Source organism: Lepisosteus platostomus, chromosome 5 (assembly GCF_059453375.1).
Source record: "Lepisosteus platostomus isolate fLepPlt1 chromosome 5, fLepPlt1.hap1, whole genome shotgun sequence".
In the NCBI taxonomy this organism is placed as follows: domain Eukaryota; kingdom Metazoa; phylum Chordata; class Actinopteri; order Semionotiformes; family Lepisosteidae; genus Lepisosteus; species Lepisosteus platostomus.
In genome coordinates, this window is record NC_142615.1 from 35,998,352 (window position 1) to 36,019,111 (window position 20,760).

The following is a 20,760-nucleotide window of genomic DNA, read 5'->3' on the forward strand; positions in this document are numbered from 1 at the left end:
CGTAATTACGCATTGGTGAAAAACCGGAGGTTTAAAAAAAGATAATTAGCCCACTGATAGTTTGATGTAGAGGCTGTGGAAATATCCACAAGTCTCGGTCTTTAAAATGCATTTGGTTTGACGGCGTTCTGTGCTTCCATTGTGAAGATATGGACAAAAGAATATTCGTGCTCGGTCAAAAAAATGTCATAAAAACGAAAAAGTAAAGGCTGAGAAAGCATTCACAATGTATTTTATACACAAAGGAAGTATTCTCGCAACTCTAAGAGGTTTCGTGGTTTATATTTTTTTTAATTGTTGAATCATATTTAAATGTTAAACAACTGAAGAGCCTATCGCTATAGACCAGGATGGCCGAGTGGTTAAGGCGTTGGACTTAAGATCCAATGGACAAATGTCCACGTGGGTTTAATCCCCACTCCTGGTAGTGTTGTAATAAGTTTTAAGTGACAGAACACTTTGATGATTTACACTCTATTTAAATATGAATTTACTAAATTTCAGTTCAGTTCTCTTCACTCCCACTCCCTGGCATAACTGAGCTCTCACTATCGCATACTGAAGGCTTTACATGCATTAGCTGTGATACAGCTCCCAATAAAGACGGAATCAAACAGTTTGTTCTGTCTCTCATGGTGATCCTCTTCTCGATCCAAATGAAATGTTTAATATGATGCCTCGAGAAAAAAAAGGAGTGAATTTCCGCCTGTAATTATTGATGCCCCATCAAATATTTTGTAACATCCCCGGAAGATTATACAGTAGAATCCTGGTTTGTGGCTTAAATTCAAGGTAAACAAGACTAAAGAAACGAGTTGGAAACTTGATGTCGAACTGGAATTTAAGTACCCGGAATATTTCACTACATTGGGCAATATGTGCCAGAGAGAAGCACTTGAAATCCCTTCGATAGCTCAGTTGGTAGCGCGGCTGACTGTATTAGAAACAGTTAGGAATCCTTAAGTCGCTGTTTCGACTACAGCTCGAAGAAAGGTGCTTTTGTGAACTTTAATTAAATAGTTAAAATAGCGAATCTTTTTCACTCAGACGTTGATCAAAAGCTCAATAAACGATGAAGCAGAGGCTCTTGTTCCGAATTCAGCTAACATCTGGTTGTCTTGTTTTGGCAAATATCTTATCTTTGAATTAAGGGACTATGCTGTCTGATTTGTTATTCAAAAGTAGATACAAATGTCACTGTTTTCAAAGGATAGGTACTTAATTGGCTTTATGATTTGGTATTGATTTTGTATCATTATATTATTACGTTTGTGCTTTCTGTGTTTTTTATCGTATTGTGAACTTATTTTTTAAACAAATGCTTACAAAGGCAAACACAGCACACATCTGTTTATACCAGCGGTGAATTGTACATTTTTATTAAGTACAATCTACTGTATTTTTAGAAATAAATGGCATATTGTGCACGATATGTTGCAGAAACACAACCTGATATTTTCATAATTATTATTTTAATCATTTGACAAGTATGAGGTCCCGGATCCAAATCTTCAGTTCTGATTTTTTTTAAAGTGATATCTTCTCTTCCTCTCGTGGAAATCACAAGATGTGAGCAAATGTTTTTTGTTCTTTTTTTTTCACGTTGCGATCCAAAGAGCCTCAGACGCACAGTCTGATAGTAACCAAACCAGAATGGATTCTGCTGGGAGCCGGACTGAGCTCATTCTCACTCCCTGTGCTGAAAACAGAATTATCTCTTCCCCGAACATCGTCTACAGCTGCTAGATATTGCTCTGTGTCCTACTGCTCCAGCAATTCCTTTGACCAAAGACAGATCACTTGTGTGCTTTTAAACTTCTTGCCACTACAGGCTCTTTGATGGCTCATGCTGATCGTCCTGTGGATCCAAAAGAAAATATTAAAGCTGATACTGATATTTTCGATTGTAATTTGCATCTAGCTACAACGCCCCTGGAAAAGATAATTTATTAGTTGCGTGCAATCGGAATCTTTTACTTTATGTATGGTAGTGGAAATAGTTTTAAAAATGTTTTCTAAAGAAGATTGTATTGCTAGGACCTGCCTTTAGCGCTCAGTAGCGATGACGCTGTTGATATAGATGGAGAAGAAATGTAAGATGAATTGATGATCTAAGCTAAAATAGCCCTAACACGCCTGCTGTAACAGTGTTTGTATTCATAGCAAGTAATATTCTTTTTCAAACCCGAACGTTCCTTTTGCATTGTGTTATGTAACCATTAGCGGTTTCTGTAGCTTCTGAAGAGCGCACTTTTCCAAACTGAAGCCTATAAGAACATTATTCAAGATGCACCATGGCCCAGAATCGTGCATCGGGACAAGGATTAACATCAATTGAAAGTACTCCCAAATAAAATATTTGACCGAAAAATTAAAAGAGTAGGCAAGTATTAAAAAAAAACCATAACCTCTTGACTTCCAATCTCTTTCCTGGTTCAGGCCATGTAAAATGACATATTCAGTGGACTCATGCCGAGGTTGTGAGTTTAAGCCTCACCTGCAGCAGCCTGGTTTTCTGTCTTGACAGGTAAACAGTGTTTTTTGTTATTTGCTAAATGGAGAGAGGATTCTGTGTTAATTGTGCTCCTCCTGGGAGAGGTCAAGATGAGACGTTCACGAGGCTGGTGGTAAATATCCTGTCCAGGAATATCGGGGCTGTAGGGGGTCAGATCTATAGATGTAGTAAACACATCAGTGGAGACGGTGTGTCTGCTCTCTGTGAGAGAGCCGGGCGGAAAGAATATTCTGTGGTCTGGGAAGAAGAGTCTCTCGTTGGAAGAGCGGCGCTCCTCACAGGAGAGAATGAAAAAAAATCTTTTTCAGGGATGCTGATTGTTCTCTTTGGGGGAATTAAAAGCACTTGTGGCGAGTGACCTCGTGGAGCAACGGTAGCGCGTCTGACTCCAGCTCAGAAGATTGCGTGTTCAAATCATGTCGAGGTCAGCTGATGTGTCTGCAGGTTCTGCTGGTGCTGAACCTTGTGATCACACCACATAGGTCATCTGAATGAAATAACAGAGGAATATAGAACATGCAGTCAGGAGCGTATGCAACGAATCACTTTGAGCACGACAAGAGAAAAGGCACACTGCACATCCGCAGAACATGACGTCCGACATTAGAGACAGTAACATCAGAGATTGGAAGTTCTTGGTCCAGGTTGGAGGGTTGCACCCATTCTGAGACTTGTTAGCTGGAATGGATGGGTTTGGGGGTGTTGATACCAGGAGGGGGGTGCAGGTGTCGCAGGGGCATTCTTGTTTTTCTATGAGTTCAGGTTGATTCTGTTGGTTCTGTCACGAATCTCCCTCATGCAAGCAAGCGCTCCCGCATTCCCTCGAGCTCTCCCCGTACCAAACGTGCACACGTCAATCAGTCCTCTACTTAAACCCTCATCTGTCCCCCGGTCATTGCTCACGATTGAGATTCTCTCCCGGAGCTTACCTACTAACTACGCCTTTGCCTTACTATGACTTCTCCCCTGGACCTCGACCCCGCTTTTCTGACTACCGCTTTAGCCACTCGATTTTGTACCTTCGCCTATTTTACGCTTTCTCGGATCCTGACCCCAGACTGTCTCTTCGTTTACGCCTCTGCCTTCTGAATCCACACCAACGCAACTTCTACGCCTTCCCAGACTCTGACCCCTGCCAGTCCCTCGACTACGCCTTCGCCTGTCGATTCTGTGCCTACACCTGTACTACGCCTTCCCGGACTCGGACCCCTGCTTGTTTACTCTGACTACGCCTGCGTCTCGCGCCAACCCTACCAAGGGCACCACATTGGATCCCTATCCTCAGCATTCAGCCCCTGCGTGACAGGTTCTGAGTGTCTTGGTTACATCTGTTTGTGTGTATAGATGAAAAAGCTATTGAAGAGCACCCCCACACCCCCTACACATCTCGGTGGAAGTTGCCATGTTCAAAAAATCCTAAAAAGAGAATTAAAGTTTCACACAACAAAGCATGACTGTGAAAGATCAGAAGGCCTGCCTAGTGAGCACAACACTTGATTACAGTCAAAAAATCATTAAAAACTAAAGAAATGTTCTACAACTCAAAGTGAGGTTGTATAAGGTTAGGTGAAATGTCTGGTGTAAAACACCTGGTTGCAGCACTGTGGCTGTTGTGCTTGAAGAGCTATTGACTCGTGAATAGCACCCCCCTACCCCATGTACCGCCTGTCTAATGGTGCCATATTGAAAACATCATAAAAAAATAAAGAAAGGGGCCACAGCCACAGCAAGGTTGTATGAGGTTAGACGGCCTGTCTGGTGTGGAAAACACTTGGTTTCAGCAGTGTGGCTGTTGTATTTGAAATGCTATTGAGCCATGAAGACGACCCACCTATCCCAGTGTATTACCTGTAGTGTTATCTTCAAAAAATCATAAAAAATAAAGGTTCCACAACCCAAAACAAAGCTGGGAAAAGTCAGAGGACCTGCTTAGTGTGCAAAACACTTACTTGCAGCATTGTGGGTGCTGTGGTTTAAATGCTATTGGTTTGTGAACAGAATACCCCTATACCAGTGCATTGTGCCACATTAAATAAAAGCACGAGAAAAAGAGATTCAGAACACAAAGCAGTGTCAGTGTTCTGTGTAAAAAGTCGGTTTGAACATCATGGGAGCTGTTTTTAATAAGCTTCTGAGAAAAGAATATTTTAAACTTCCTGCTGTCAGTAGTATTGTCAATATAGTTGACCCACACCTGAATGAAAATAGAACGTAAAGGAAGGGTTTCAGAAATCAAACAAAGCTTTAATCCCGTGCTTATAGTCTGGGTAAATGGAGACTGCACTGTTCTGCTTCCTATGGTCATATATGGGTTTCTCGCACGAAGCCATATTGAACAGTATTTCTCGCGTTGTGAACGTGTGCACACAGCGGTCCCCGGGTTCCAGTTAGTGTGTAATTACGCATGGATGAAAAACCGGAGGTTTAAAAAGAGATGATTAGCTCACTGATAGTTTGGTGTAAAGGCTGTGGAAATATCCACAAGTTGTGGTCTTTAAAATGTATTTGGTTTGAAGGCGTTCTGTGCTTCCATTGCAAAGATATGGACAAGAGAAAATTTGAGCATGGTCAAAAAAATTTCATAAAAATGACAAAGTGAAGGCTGAGAAAGCATTCACAATGTATTTTATACACAAAGCATGTGTTTTTGTAACTCTAAGAGATTTCGCGAAACGCTACAGGCATGCCAAAATCGTTTTCGAACTTCAAGCTATTTTTGCCGCGGTACAGGCGTGCTGGTCTCTGGAGAGAGAGCACGGTCCATCAGCGCACTCCAATAAAGGCACTGGAAGCAGCTGAATCGCATAGGCGAAGCTCAGCACTGGGCCGCTGGGCACGTCTTACCACCGTTTCCGTAGTGTAGTGGTTATCACGTTCGCCTCACACGCGAAAGGTCCCCGGTTCGAAACCGGGCGGAAACAGACATCTTTTGTCGCCAGGCACAAAAGGGGATTGGGGATTCGCCTAGCGCTGTTATCGAACAGACCCACTCACCTCTTAGTGTGGCGGGATCTGCACAGTGCATGTCACAGCGCATCCTGCTTTCACTTCAATGCGCGTCCTGATGTACCCCAGTCTCCCGCGTGACAGGTGGGGACAGGTGACAGGTCCTATACTAACGAGGAAGACATCGCTCTCTCCGACCCCCGGCATCGTGTCCCGACCCACCGTGCTGGAAGCCGACGCGTGCTGTGATTCCTTTACGGAGCAGAAATGACAACCGAGGAGCCGAGAGATCATTTCGGCATTTCGCGTCTGAACGGAAAACACAAAGGACCAACTCGGAATGACTTGCCTTTGACGCTTCTCAAAGCGTTCTTTGTGCATCGAACAGACCCACTCACCTCTTATTGTGGCGGGATCTGCACAGTGCATGTCGCAGCGAGAGCAATGAAAAGGTGCACTACGCTGTGAAAGAAAACAGAGAAGTGAAAGGCAGTCATTTCTCTAAGGAGGTGAAAGAGAAGCTACTCCCCGTCTGGGAATCGAACCCCAGTCTCCCACGTGACAGGCAGGGATACTTGCCACTATACTAACGAGGAAGACATCGCTCTCTCCAACCCCCGGCATCGTGTCCCGACCCAGCATGCTGGAAGCCAACGCGTGCTGTGATCCCTTTACGGAGCAGAAATGACAACCGAGGAGCCGAGAGATCATTTCAGCATTTCGCGTCTGAACGGAAAACACAAACGACCAACTCGGAATGACTTGCCTTTGATGCTTTTCAAAGCGTTCTTTGTGCACGACGACTGCGCCGCCTAGCAGATACAGATGGGTTGTACAACTTTGAACTAGCAAATGGAAGAGGGCTAAGCCCCCTCTCTTTTAGCCCAGGTTCGATCTGTCTCCCAGAATCACCAGGGCGCACACACACACACCCGTGCCGTTGAAGTGCTCTGCTTCATTTCTAAGGGCAACTCAACATTCACTCCTACCCCGAGTGCAGAAAAGACAGCATCCACAGCAACAACAGCTCAGGTCTCTGCACAGGAGCTAAGCTGCCCCCATCTCCTCTGCTCTGCGGCTCCTGTGGAGTGGAGTCCTGCCTGGAGCCGTGTTTGCAGGCGGCGGCTCCCCGCGCCCTGTCTGTGCGTCGTGTCCAAGAGCTCCTGGGAGGAAGAGAGAGCCCTCCCACTCGGGGGCTTTTCCACGGTCTGTGTGAGGAGGGGCGGGTGTGTCCAGTAGCTTATCGAGCGGAAGCCTGGGGCGGCGGAGAGCTGTGATCGTGCAGACCTTGAGGTGTCACCTCTTTGTCTGCTTTCCCGCCCCCCCTCCGCCCAAGCTCTGCTCTAAAGTAGCCCGGCAACCCCTCACACCTGCACGTGTCACAACCTAAGGTGCGGTCATGAGACACCCATGGGGTGTCGTTCTGTTCTTGCTAATTGTTTCCTGCCCATCGCAGGCAGGAGTCCATGCGAGGAAGATGCGCTGGACAGAGCTCAGAGGGCGCAGCTGGGTGGCTTTCCTTCTGAGTGACGTTCCTGCAACACTCTCCCGCTACTCTTGGTGCGCTCATGCCACAACACAGGAAGGCTGGAGCAGGTGGCTGTGGGCTTTGCGCACCGCCGAAATAGCTCAGTTGGGAGAGCGTTAGACTGAAGATCTAAAGGTCCCTGGTTCGATCCTGGGTTTCGGCATTTTGTTTCATCGCGCCCTTTGTTCCTCTCTCCAGCGCCCCCTGCCTAAAGTGACGCGTCCCTTTCTCAGCCCGAAACGCAAGTGAGACACCAGCAGCGGTCCCTGCAGGTTTCCGTAGTGTAGCGGCTATCACATTCGCCTAACACGCGAAAGGTCCCTGGTTCGAGATCGGGTGGAAACATCCTCGTTTCGCACGCTCCTGTACTTCACAGAGGTCTTGAGCGACCGGTCATTTGTTCCCAATGTATTTCCGGTGCCTTCGTGCACTCTTGTACCAAACGCACGTTCCTTCTATACGCGGAGCCGATCATTTGCAATTGGGCTGTGCCGACAGACCAGGACGAGCTCTGTCGGCTCAAAAGCAGCGCAGGACCTGCAAGAACAACAGAAAGATTAGCATCCAGCGGGAGCCTCTTAGTGAGCCCAAGAGCTCATCAAGAATCGGCTCCAGCAACAGGGCTGGGCGCATTGTTCCATTCTCCGCCCACTCTCGGTGTAAACAAGTCCCTCCTGGTCTCTGCTTGAATTGCACTTTCCTGCGTTTGCTTTGGTGTAACTGGCTTCCCCTGCATGGGCGAATGTGAAGAAGATCCTTAGTAAGTCATTGAAGAAAACCGAGAAGAGGTCGGAGTGGCCTCTGTCGTTCATCAACGATCCAGTCAGGCAGTACTCCTCTGTAAAGTGCCGTTCGTTCACATCGATTGGCTTTTTTTTGCCTTCATTCGTGCGAGTAGTAAAAGCAGACGCCCCTATTCTGCCGTGACCCGGATTCGAACCGGGGTTGTTGCGGCCACAACGCAAAGTACTGACCACTATACGATCACAGCGAGTTACCGAGACACACGCGGCAGGGCTGAAAGGGCTGTGCTCTCTTCATGTGACATAATTCGGAAAAGTCCTGACGTTGCATTTCAACTGAGCCCCAGTATACATCGACCCTTCGACACTCTGAGTGACAACTATCTTGCGTGTTTTCTCATATTTATGTAGTTTGCTTGCATGATGCCGGTGAAGTGGAAATCTAATAAGTAAATTGATTCTTAAAAATGTAGAGAGCTTTGAAAAAATATATTGGTGCTTTTAGATAATATATTTCAAGGATGTAACTGCTGTGCTACAGTGCGTGCAGAATTTTAGAAAACAGTTCGTCAACAAAATACACTGTTTAGGTTAGTTTAGAAGACAATGTACCAAAACAATATATGCTGTCTGGGTCGTTAGAATTAGCTGAAAGTAACTGATAAGCTTTGAATAACAAATCTAGTTTTTCTTCTCTCGCTCTATGATGTAATCTGTTTTCTCTTAGAGAAAGGGGAAGTTTTAGAAGGGACCAAGTGCTGAACTTTTTACAGCGCAACGTCTTATAAAAACCCTGTACTGCTTGTAACAAATTGAGTCTCTGGTTGCACTTTGCAGGGCTCCCAATATTGCAATATTGAAATAAAAGACCTTACTCAGGTGAGAACTCTCTCTTGTGGCTTCCTTGATAGTTATATTTCCATGACAATTTGGGGGCTCGTCCGGGATCACAAACCTGAACGCGAACGGCTGCTGAAACTCCATCCGGACCCGGACAATTTTAGCAAATTGGACGAACCTCGGAGGATAAACTGTTTATCCTTCCAGAGACGCGTCTGGAGAATTGGCAGCTGTCTGACGTCAGTAAGTGATCCTTTAAAATTAATAGTTATATTTCCATGACAAGAGAAAAACCATCAACACCCCTACCACCTCCACCAATCCTAACCTTGTTTTTACTATACCCTCTGACCTTTCCCTTTCACCCCTTTGTATCCTCAGCTCAACATATTTTAAAATTACAATAGACTGTATAGTATTTATGTTTAAAATTAAGGTAAATATGTCAAAATATCAAAATCCAACTGCACAGTGCTATTGTAAGAATGCTTGTCAAGTTCTCAAACAAACCTGCATTGTATTTTTAAAATATTTCAGCAGAGGATTCAACTGGAGTATAAATGAAGATTCGACGATAATTTGTTTTGAGTGAATATGGTTTTCTGGGGAGTTGCAATGTTGGGCATTATTGGACATTTCCCGGTGACCCTGACACGTGTTAAACACTCGCATTTCCTGCAAATATTAAAATGGTTAAGGTTTCGCTGAGAAATCCAATCGACTGAAGACAATGTTTATATCGCAAAAGAACCCAGTCCCTGGGTGGACTCGAACCACCAACCTTTCGGTTAACAGCCGAACGCGCTAACCGATTGCGCCACAGAGACTGACTGGTAAGGTCATTTCTCGAATCACAAGTTTTCGGTTAAAAAAAAATCTCTTCCCGTTTATTTTGCCAGCCTGTAATATTTCTTCTGCACTGATAACCAATAATTGAATTTCATTTTTCGCAAGCTGTGTGAATTTCATCAAAAACAAGTTTTCCAGAAAGGAAATGAACACATGCATTTAACGAAATCAAGCCCTTTGTGATTGCCCGAAATGACACACATGTTTCTCACTTTGAAATTTTAGACGGAGCGGTGCATTACTAGTAGCGGCGCTGAGCACACTATGGGGGAATTCAGGTCATGTGAAATGCCGGTTTAATAAACAACGCGTCTGATTTCGGATCATAAGATTGTAGGTTCGACTTCTACCTGGCTCGTGTAAATTTTATTCAAGCTCCTCAGTAATAGATGTATATTATGTAATGAACCGCACCTGAAAGCAAACGTTGGGTCTGTTTCCTTTGTTTTCCAGCATGAAATAGCAAATCGTTACAAAAAGCACCTGCTAATGTCCAATAGCGGGTTTTGTTTTCAAATTACAGTTTCAGGCTTCAGACACTTTTTAATAAAACAAAAGTGTCCGGAAACTCATTAACTTTCAGGTTTGCTTGAACCTGTATTAAAAAAAGTTATCTGAAACTTCCGGGATTCCATTATCTGATGTAGCTGTCTCTAAAGTTGGACGTGATGTTAAGCAGATGTGAACTGTGCCTTTTCTCTTAAAAAAAAAAAAACAAAGTTCTTTGTTCCCCTCCACTCCAATGCTGGAGACTGTAAGCCTGTGTGAGCTCCACACTGCGTGTCCTGTACTGCTCTATTTTGTTTTGATTATCTGTGTGGTGTACAGATAGAACTCAACTGCATGGGGTGAATTCCGTGTTCAGGACCAGCAGAACCTGAAAAAGTAACAGCTGACCTCGACATGATTTGAACACGCAGCCTTCTGATCTGGAGTCAGGCGCGCTACCGTTGCACCACGAAGTCACGGTTGTCAGTGCTGTTGAATTTCCCAAAGGAGACAAATCAGCTTCACAAAAAAAAAAATCTCCTGTGAAGAGCGCAGCTCTCCGAAGAGAGTCTCTTCTTCCCAGACCACATTTTATTCTTCCTGCGCAGCTCTTGTGCAGGTGTTGTTCTCAATTACAGATCCAGGAACACTGATTTTTTTTCTATTTTTTTTTAATTAAGTACCCCATGGTGCAACGGTAGCACGTCTGACTCTAAATCCCCAAGTTCATTTTCAAAGTATATCGGAGTCAATTGATACTGATCAGGTTCTGCTGCTACTGAACCCGCAGTCTTCACCTTAAGGTTCAATTCCGAAAGCCTTTTGACCTTATATGTCCATCCCTTCTCGTCAAAACTTGTATTTTCACAGAGTACCCTTCAGAAATCGCAGTATAGAATGAAAAAACTCCAGTAGATCTCGGCCGCTGTTGGTGATTTTCCTTTAAAAATAAATGAATCTCTGGAAATTTTACGGAGTGTATCACTTTCACTGAGACCGAGAAGTGTTAAGCTGTACATGAGTCTTTGTGGTTCGGTTGTTAACCAAAAGGGTGGTGGTTTGAGCCCTCCCAGGGACACTATGAGCCTTTTAATGTACACACCCGTCTCACTTTATCTCCACGGCCGGTCTTGTACCGCAATCAAATACAGAGCCTGTAGGAGGCAGTAAGCTCGCATATATAGCTCACTGTGTATATAATGAAGAAGCAGAGGTTAGTTTCTCATCTGCGCGTTACAGAGCCTTACGCAACTCGTACTGTACCAACAGCTAGGGTTTGATCCCTGCACGGGCTATTAGTTGAAAAGCCATTGTAAATGACGTGTAAGAGATTTATAGATACTGTAGATCAGTGGTTCTCAATCTGTGGTACGCGTACCGGCAGTGGTACGTGGAGTGCCACCAGGTGGTACGCCAAATGACCCTGGAACTGTGTAGTGTGCACTGAAAAATCGGGACGGGTTTTCATATTTTGTATTTTAAAACGTGTCGAATACGCAGCCTACGTACTACGATACAGTGCGTGCTAATACTTCAGTGGACACAAGAGATACTCTGTAATTCTATACCACTCTATAGGAATGCGTGCTACGGATGCAAGTGACCAATTGTATTTAAAAAAAGCTATTGTATCTCCAGCAAATAGGGAGAAAGGAGAATGTGCGTGATTTTGGAACAATGCCAACATTGTAAACACAGGAATGCATAGAAATACGTGCTACGAACGCAGGCAATCTTGTGAGCACACGAAAGCGTGATAACAGAAAAATATTTAAGAACTGTTCTAATTGGAGAAAAATACACCAAGCGTCTCTGTGTTTCGCTCCCATGCGCATGAAATAAAAACTTTAAATAAATACGGAAATAAAAACAGAAACGCGGAAAAATGCAAGCTTGCGGATTGCTAAAGCAGGTAAGCTACACTATTTTTGAAGAACCTTATTTACCGTTGGCAAAAGAGCTGACACGTATTATGTGTGGAGAAAAAGCTGCTAAACAGCTCGACCTGCTGCCCCCCTCCCCCTGAAAGACACAGTCATTCAAAGAATTATTGAAATGAAGGATTATATCAAAAGTACACTGATAGAGCGCGTTAAGATGAGCAGATGTTTTTCACTGCAATTAGATGAGTCTGTAGTCGATTTGGCCAATTTGCTCGTTTACGTTAGATACGAGTTTGAGGGTATGTCCCATGAAGACTTTCTGTTCTGTAAACCGCTACCAACAGGAACTACAGGAGAGCACATATTTCAGCTTCTGAATGAATTTTTCGAAGAGAATGGCCTCGACTTGATAAAATGCGTCTGAGTTTGTACAGACAGTGCTAGAGCAATGACAAGCCGACATAACGGTGCAGTTGCACGAATTAGAGAGGTTGCTCCAGAAATTAATGTACGCATTACAACATCCACCGCAAGACCTTTGCCGTCAAGAAAATGCCTGACGATTTAATATCTGTTAGACTCTGTTGTGAATTGTATCAAGGCTCGAAAAATTAATTCACATCTCCTTTGCTCAACTAAATAGGCTCACCCCTCTCACTGAAATGGTGCTTTTTTATTAGTTGTTGTTAATGTTTTTTTTCTGTAAAATACTTTGAGAAGCCACCTTTAAAGGCGCTATATCAAATAAAGTTCATTATTATAATATTTATTTCTGGGGTTCCTATGAGATGATGACTTGTAGGTGGTACTTGGATGCTTTGGTTGGATTAGGGGTGGTACTTGGTCCAAAAAGTTTGAGAACCACTGCTGTAGATACTTTATTGATCCCATGAGGGAAATTAATAAAGCTTACTCACATTAATAAAACTGACGTCACTCCTTTTTATTTAACCCAGATTGTGAAGACAACTCTACCCTATCAAAGGTAATAGTTGCACAAAAGTTGGAAAGCACACTCTGAATCCATTTGTACTGTATATTTGATTTCCGCGATCCGTTCAAGGCTGCTTGGTGCTTCGCAAGCAAGACATTTCAGGGAAGAAACTCCGTTTAGAGAACTACTGGTGCATTTTCACTCATTGAATTTGATCTTTGTACTCTCTTTTCATTCTCACCTATAATATTTCAAAATTACAGTTCGGATTTGTTGGAAAACTTCACAGGCATTATTAAGTTAGGACTGTACAATTGTATTTTAATATCTTGGTATATTTACCTTCATTTTAATATGGATGTAACCATAAATGTTGTACTTTTGTCGTACATTTTAACTGAGGACGCACGACGACTATTATACCTTGTGATACATGCAAGACATCTGTAAACGAAGATGTAATTACAGTCAAATTGGCAATTAACAGAAAACCACAATTGTATAATATTATTTCTCTATGTTGATGATCAGTTGAAGGATTTGAAGAAACTATATATTATTCCTCGATATCGATGATCAGTTGAAGGATTTGAAGAAACAGCAGCGATAGCAGGTGATTTTGGTTTTGAACCCATCTTTACACCTCAATAATCCATTTGTCCTCGAAAAAAGAAAAGACAGGCATGTTTTGAGTCTCATAATGATCATCTTCTCGATCCAAAGAAACATATAAATTTGATTCCTTCCGTAGTATTTGGGATTTTCTTACAAAGATCTCACGAAGTATTGCCAGGATCTATATTTAGCGTTCGGTAGTGATAACACTGCTGATATTGATTGAGTAGAAATCTATGATGTATTGACAACTTTATCTGAAGCGAGAAGTCCTAGAACGCTGCCTATGAAGTGTTAGGATTCATACCAAGATATACTTTTTGTTTTCAACCCAAAATGCTGCTATTGCATTAATCATTATATGAACTATACCAGTTTTGGTAGCTTCTCTGCATGATTTTTCAAAACTGAAACTAATTACAAAATTATTTAAGATCAACCATGACAAAAAAATTATAAATCAGGACTAATATTAATATCAACTGATGTTACTACAGAAAAAAGATTTAACTGAAATATTAATAAGACTATTTGTGATTATGTCACTTCTCTGCTTCAGCAAGGTCAATATAAGACTCTGAAAGTAGTAAAGCAAAACTGAACTCAAAATCATATTAGGAATTCTGAGCGATATCTCCATACAGGTAATCCAACAGAACGTTGAAATATTTGAATATCATCTCTCTGTATATTGCACTGCTTTTAACCTAGAGTAAAACTATTGGATTGAAGGAATGCTAACCGCTGGGTTAAAATGTATAGTTGTTATTTGGAGAAATCTGTAAACTCGTGATCTTATATGTTTTAAAAGACAGCACAGGAAAAAACAGTGCTGATTATTTTCCGGAGACGGAGCACTGATGACCTATCTGAGCTAATCGATAAAACCCACCCAGTGGATACTCTAGCAGAACGTCAAAGAACATTCACCTTTGTATCCAAAGAAACCACAGGAACAACATCAGGTAGCACAATCAATTCCCCTTTTAAATCTTTCCTGTAAGGTATGCTATGTGAATTCATCAAGTTAATCCTCTGATCTCTTTTGAGCACGAACAAAGTATTTCTGATGGAGCGCTCTGTTCAAAGATAAGCTATTACCCCTGCCAACGATTCGGCGTGAAGAATTAAAAGTTTCACAGACAAAAGCAGCTCACCACCACAGCCAATATTAAATTTACTTGCCGGTACACTATCATGTGCACTGCCTCAAAAGTGATCTCGGCAGATGTTGTTCCCTACATAAAGCTGAACGTGCCAAAGAGAATTTTTGTTGAGAAAACAAAATATTTTTTCTGCCTTGATGTTAAGCCTGTCTTTTAGAAAGTCTATCTCTAAACACCTCCCGCAGCCTAACAAAAAGCACTTTTACTGATCGTATTGCAGGTCTTAAAACACTAACATTTGGCAGCGGCGGGATTCGAACCCACGCCCCCAGAGAGACTGGAGCCTAAATCCAGTGCCTTAGACTGCTCGGCCACGCTACCTTCCTCCATGCCCATCTTCCTCACATTCCTGGCTTGGAAAATGCCGGGGGCTTCAGCTCTTGTCGTCAGATCTAATGATATCATGACATGTGGAAGTGACTGCACCTTCATCTTCCGAGATGCTTTCAATAGCACAAATGCTACTTTCACCGGCACAAACATAGCAATAACGAAGGAGGTGGGTTTCATCCTTTGTGCTGTTTGTAGGGGCGCAACTCTACGTCGATCTACTGACTTGAAGAGCAAATATCAAAATCCTCTGCTATTACTGTTGCTTTTTTCATAGTTTCTTTAAATCCTTCATTTGAACATAGATTTTGAAGGATATTGATGATAATACCACATAAATTGTGGTTTTCTTGTGATCGCCATTTTTTTTCAAATACCAGCCTTTTTTACAGTTCCTTGCGTGTTTCACAAGGTATAATAGCCCCCCTCGCATCCTCAGCTAACATATTTTAAAATTACAATAGATTATACAGCATGCATGTTTACATTTATATTAAAATTAAAGTAAATACACCAGAATACATACAGTGCTAACCCAATAATTCTTGTCAGGTTCTCCAACAAATCTGCGTTGTTATTTTAACATGTTTCAGCTGAGGGTGCAACAGGAGTATAAATGAATTTTCCCGCCAGCCGTTCAAAGACCAAATTCCATGAGTGAACATTATTTTCTCAGAAGTTGCCGGTATTGGACTTTGCCGGTGGTATTGAATTATATCCACAACTGTTGTAGTAGTTCCTTCTTGAAATTCGACACGTGCAAAGCACTCGTAATATCATAGGTGTTAAAGTTCGCTGAGTCTATTCGAGTCATGGTGTGTATCCCTGCCTATCATTGGGAGACGGGTAGCTTTTTTACACTCAGATTCCAATCTTCAATGCTTTGTGTGAGAGCTTACATACAGTAACTTTCATTTTCTCACATTTTCTGACGACTGTTCCAAAGGGGCACCCTGTCAATTCCGAATACTTTTCAAAAATCTGCCTGCATGTTTGATTATTGTCATTTCATTTAGAAAAAGTTCAATATTGATCATAACTAAAGAAAATAATGATCACGAACAAAAAAGGGATAAAGATGCGAGTCGATCTTGAATCACAGCTGGGTGACACGGTCTTCTGTTCTGATATGGTTGTACGAGAAACAGGAGGAATCGCCAATCTCCTATAGAACATGAGTTGAATCAGGAGTGAGACATTTCGTATACTCGTGCATATGTCAACGCCTGACCTACATCGTAAAACTAACATTAAGTTGTCAGAGACATTCATTTATATACAAACAAGAGACAGACCAAGTAATAATTCTACATTAGTTCAGGTGGGTAAACCTGAACTAACTAACTAATAAGCCTATTAATAATTCTACATTAACGTGTCCTACACTGATCAGACTGATTGACATGGTCTGATTCAGAGCCTGTGCAGTTCGTGCTAATTACAACAAGGACAGTTCTGAACCCTCATCACCGAACTGAGCACAAGTTCAGCTGTTCTCCAGTTTTGTTACGCATGGTTTTTCATTGCAATTGAGTTCAGAGCTGGAGCTGAACTCCAGACAGTACAGTGTTTTGGGTAAGTTGTCGAAATTCGCATGAGGCTGCAGACAACTTACCTAAAGTGTGTTCTATAGCTTTCAGGTGGAGTTCATTTATATAAAAGAATGTAAGTGGTATAAACGAAACAAGCCAGACGGCAGTCCAACCTACAGTATAATTTTCTGATGGAAGTCCTGACGTGTTATTCATTACGCCACTGACCCTGCTATTGTAGTGCTAAAATAAAACACGTTTTCTACATTTATATCTGTTTAAAAATCACTATCTAAAAAAGACAAAGGGTTTGTGTGTCAAGCTAAAATTCCGCTTCATTTCGAATGCAAATAAAAACCATTTTGTTCCAAGAAATCATAAATTTGTCACATCCTTCATACTACTAATAAGTATACGAATAAATACTCGGAAGAAGCCGCTCAGGTATTAGAGAGATTTAAAATCGGATCGGAGGATTTAGAGTCCAGACTGCAAACCAACAGCTGACACAGGTCTTTTATAGAACCGTTTTGATTTCCTCTACTTTGTCCCCGTGACGTCATTGTCCTGCTCACAGCCGAGCCCGACACACATCTGGTTTCTGTCGCTGGGCGCACACCCTGCGGTCCATGCGGGTCCTGATACCCCAGTACAATGACGGGGACACTAAACTGTAAACAGGTGCCGTCCTTCGGCTGAGACGTAAAACCGAGGTCCTGTGATCATTCAGGAGAATGGTGGTGGTGGAAGGGAGTCCCCATTACCTGTAAAGCGCATTGAGTGGAGTATCCAGAACAGCGCTATATAAGTGTAAGCAATGATGATGATGATGATGATTATTATTATTATAATGTAAAATGCAATAAAAAAAATCAAACTTTGATTCAAAATAGATTAATTTAAAAACTGATAAAGCTAATGCTTTTTTCAGGGCTATATCTACTTTTTTTTTTAAAAGCGAAGTCTGTCGCGATTGTGAAAGTTAGAGAATGTATTCCGGCGGGTGCTTTCATATCATGAGCGTCAGTCTCGCCCGTAGCTGCGAGAAGGTTAAAAGCGCACAAGTGATCTGTAGACGATGTTCGGGGAAGAAATAATTCTGTTTTCAGCACAGGGAGTGAGAATGAGCTCAGCCCGGCTCCCAGCAGAATCCATTCTGGTTTGGTTACTGTTAGACTGTGCGTCTGAGGCTCTTTGGATCGCAACGTAAAAAAAACAATTGCTCACATCGTGTGACTTTCACGACAGGAAGGAAAGATATCACTTTAAAAAATCAGAACTGAAGATTTGGATCCTGGGCCTCAACTTAAAAATAAACAGAGTTTAACGACAGGAAATTGATTCCAGTTGTCAGATCACGTATACGCATACCTTAGCTTTGTGCAACAACCTGAAACTTTCAGGTACCATAAATAATATTATTGCTAAACATATGCCATTCTAATCTGCAAGCGACCAGAATATAGAATACAAATTTTTGTATAAAAATGCATTAAGTCCTGTTCTACACCTGCATGCTTTGGAAGCGCTGGCCTACCTGTATCAAAATATCAGATTGTGTTTCTGCAACATTTCGCGCATAGTACGCCATTTTATCTAAAACAGTCACAACGAGGGCTTTACATGCAGTCTGGGGTATTTTCCCCTTTTATATTTTTGCCACTTTATATCGAACCTGTTATACTCCCAGAAGTGCACAGTAGCTTGTACTTAATAAAAATGTACAATTCACCGCTGGTATAAACAGATGTGTGCCGTCTTTGCCTTTGTAAGCATTTGTTTAAAAAATAAGTTCACAATACGATAAAAACACAGAAAGCACAAACTTTATAATACAAGGATACAAAATCAATACCAAATCATTATGCCAATTAAGTAACTATCCTTTGAAAACAGAGAACACCTTTATATCTACAAAAACTTGACATTTGTATGTATTTTTGAATTACAAAGCAGACAGTGTAGTCCCTTAATTCAAAGATCAGATCTTGGCCAAAACAAGACAATCAGACGTGGGCTGAATTCGGAACAGGAGCCTTTGCTTAGTCGATTATTGAGCTTTTGATCAATGTCTGAATAAAACAGATTCGCTTTTTTAACTCTTTGATTAAATTACACGAAAAGCACCTTCCTTCGAGCCGGAATCGAACCAGCGACCTAAGGATTCCCTGTTGACTCCACTACAGTCCTCCACTCTACCAACTGAGCTATCGAAGGGATGCTGTGGCATTGCTCTCTGGCGCATACTGCCCAATGAAGTAAAATGTGAAATGGGTGATTTAAATCCCACTTCGACATCAAGTTTCCAACTCGTTTCCTTAGTCTCATTAACTTGAATTTAAGCCACGAACCAGGATTCTACTGTATAAACTTCCAGGGATATTACAAAATGTTTGATGGGGCATCAATCATTCCAGGCGGAAATTGGTTCCTTTTTTTTCTCGAGGGATCATATTAAACATTTCATTAGTCTCGAGAGGAGGATCACCATGAGACACAAAACAAACAGTTTCTTTCGGTCTTTATTAGAAAGTAGCGTTTGTGCTACATTAATAATATTTTCGTGGAAATAAAGAAGTTGTAAATTTTAAAAATTTATATTTGAATCGAAATGTGGTTTTGAGTTAAATATTAGCGTGTTCATGTAATTAGTTTGTGTTTGTCATTAATATATATATATTGCCATGTTACTAGAATTTGTAACTGAAGTTTACTAGTTGTGTTTTTTATAATGATTAGACATTTGAATACAATATTGTAAATAATGTATAATTTGAACTACATATTGTTAAGGTGTGAATAATTGTATATTTTAATAATACATTTCTAAAACAAATCATTGGCTTTATTTACTAGTTTCTACACCTATAAAAAACTTTCTTTGATGTATAATAGACATCAAAGAAAGATGTCTATTATACATCAAAGATGAGCAGTGTGTGTCGTGTTCACAGCTGATAACTAGAAGATGTCTGGAAGAGGCAAGGGCGGAAAGGGACTCGGGAAAGGAGGTGCTAAGCGTCACCGTAAGGTTCTCCGCGACAACATCCAGGGAATCACCAAGCCCGCAATCCGCCGCCTGGCTCGCCGTGGGGGAGTGAAGCGGATCTCCAGGCTGAACTACGAGGAGACCCGCGGGGTGCTGAAGGTGTTCCTGGAGAACGTCACCTACACCGAGCACGCCAAGCACGCCAAGAGGAAGACCGTCACTGCCATGGACGTGGTGTACGCGCTGAAGCGCCAGGGCCGCACCCTGTAAGGCTTCGGAGGCTAAACAGGAGCGGAGCTTCACTACCGGACCCCGACGTATAAACCCAAGTGACCCAGTGACATTTGTCACTGCTGAGGTTGCTTTATGGGTCTATTTTCTATACTGTGCTGATCAATTGGAAATCAAATGGCAAAAAAGACCCGTTCCCGCACCTAAGGTCAAATATTAGGAATCAAAACTGCTCGAGTGTATGGAAGCACACAGCTTTTTCAAGATTTCCAAGTGCAAGATCTTTTTATTCATAAAAGACCCTATTTATGTTGTATGAGAAATATTAATATTAATACAGAATCCTTTTTCACCAAATAAATGGGGTTCCTGACTTCAGAAAGCCTTCTAGACAAATACTAAAAGAGCAAAAATTCAATTTGGTAAATGAAATGAAAACACATACCCTACCAAACCTTGAGTACAGGCCATTCAGGATGATAATACAAAACCATTTATAATTCAACAAATAAAACCTGTCAACTGGTAATCACCACTTATCATAAAAAAATAAGTAGCAATACACAGTAGGGGACTCTTGGGTGCAAGTTAAATCCATGCAAGAAGGGGTTTAGTGTTATATTTCCAAATCAGATATGCAAATGAGAGATCTGGCCCAGCCAATCTCAAAGCTCCCATGGTATGGAATGGAGCTGCTCCCCTCTTCTAGTTATTCACACTGGAGTTAGGTTACATATTAGCACATTTCATCTAACAGTTGCTCCAGAAACAAAAACGTAAACAAATGATCTGGAATGTGACCACACCTATGAGAATGTAGTTCAACAGATAACTTGTAAACCTTGTCATAAGATGTTTTTTGTTATACAAAATATACTTTATTCTGCAAAAAAAACATCTCAAAAGGAACATCTCACACATATTAACACTCCATGTAATAAAAAACAACGGCGGAACGGAGATTGATTGTCCGTTATCAATCTTTGCGAGTGGGGGCGGATTTGCGCAATTAAGAGAGTCCCTCCAAATCTACCACTTGCTATTGTCCTTTAATCTCTGTATAGGGCCCAAAGTCCATTCCAGCGCTCCCTCGCCGTGGGGAAACCCCATTTGGCGACGTGGTGCTTCGTCCTCCTCCTGAGGTCCGCCAGGATCCTCTCCTCCAGCTCC

At 42.0% G+C, this 20,760-nt stretch overlaps 9 non-coding genes and 1 pseudogene across 9 annotated transcripts; 4 read left to right on the forward strand and 6 right to left on the reverse strand.

Annotated features, from left to right (window-relative positions):
- The first annotated feature begins 344 nt into the window (after positions 1 to 344).
- trnal-uaa (transfer RNA leucine (anticodon UAA)) lies at positions 345 to 427 on the forward strand. The gene has a single exon. It is a non-coding gene; the product is annotated as a tRNA-Leu (tRNA).
- Positions 428 to 5,363: 4,936 nt separating this feature from the next.
- On the forward strand, positions 5,364 to 5,436 carry trnav-cac (transfer RNA valine (anticodon CAC)). Its single transcript has one exon. It is a non-coding gene; the product is annotated as a tRNA-Val (tRNA).
- A 1,643-nt stretch (positions 5,437 to 7,079) lies between these two features.
- On the forward strand, positions 7,080 to 7,152 carry trnaf-gaa (transfer RNA phenylalanine (anticodon GAA)). The gene has a single exon. It is a non-coding gene; the product is annotated as a tRNA-Phe (tRNA).
- Positions 7,153 to 7,908: 756 nt separating this feature from the next.
- trnah-gug (transfer RNA histidin (anticodon GUG)) lies at positions 7,909 to 7,980 on the reverse strand. The gene has a single exon. It is a non-coding gene; the product is annotated as a tRNA-His (tRNA).
- A 1,345-nt stretch (positions 7,981 to 9,325) lies between these two features.
- Positions 9,326 to 9,399, reverse strand: trnan-guu (transfer RNA asparagine (anticodon GUU)). Its single transcript has one exon. It is a non-coding gene; the product is annotated as a tRNA-Asn (tRNA).
- A 915-nt stretch (positions 9,400 to 10,314) lies between these two features.
- On the reverse strand, positions 10,315 to 10,386 carry trnaw-cca (transfer RNA tryptophan (anticodon CCA)). The gene has a single exon. It is a non-coding gene; the product is annotated as a tRNA-Trp (tRNA).
- A 4,361-nt stretch (positions 10,387 to 14,747) lies between these two features.
- Positions 14,748 to 14,829, reverse strand: trnal-uag (transfer RNA leucine (anticodon UAG)). Its single transcript has one exon. It is a non-coding gene; the product is annotated as a tRNA-Leu (tRNA).
- A 3,670-nt stretch (positions 14,830 to 18,499) lies between these two features.
- Positions 18,500 to 18,587, reverse strand: trnay-gua (transfer RNA tyrosine (anticodon GUA)). Its single transcript is given in 2 exon segments — positions 18,500 to 18,535; positions 18,551 to 18,587. It is a non-coding gene; the product is annotated as a tRNA-Tyr (tRNA).
- Positions 18,588 to 19,338: 751 nt separating this feature from the next.
- On the forward strand, positions 19,339 to 19,644 carry LOC148665944 (histone H4-like; annotated as a pseudogene).
- Positions 19,645 to 19,950: 306 nt separating this feature from the next.
- Positions 19,951 to 20,006, reverse strand: LOC148665945 (U7 small nuclear RNA). The gene has a single exon (XR_015939046.1). It is a non-coding gene; the product is annotated as a U7 small nuclear RNA (small nuclear RNA).
- Positions 20,007 to 20,760: the final 754 nt, after the last annotated feature.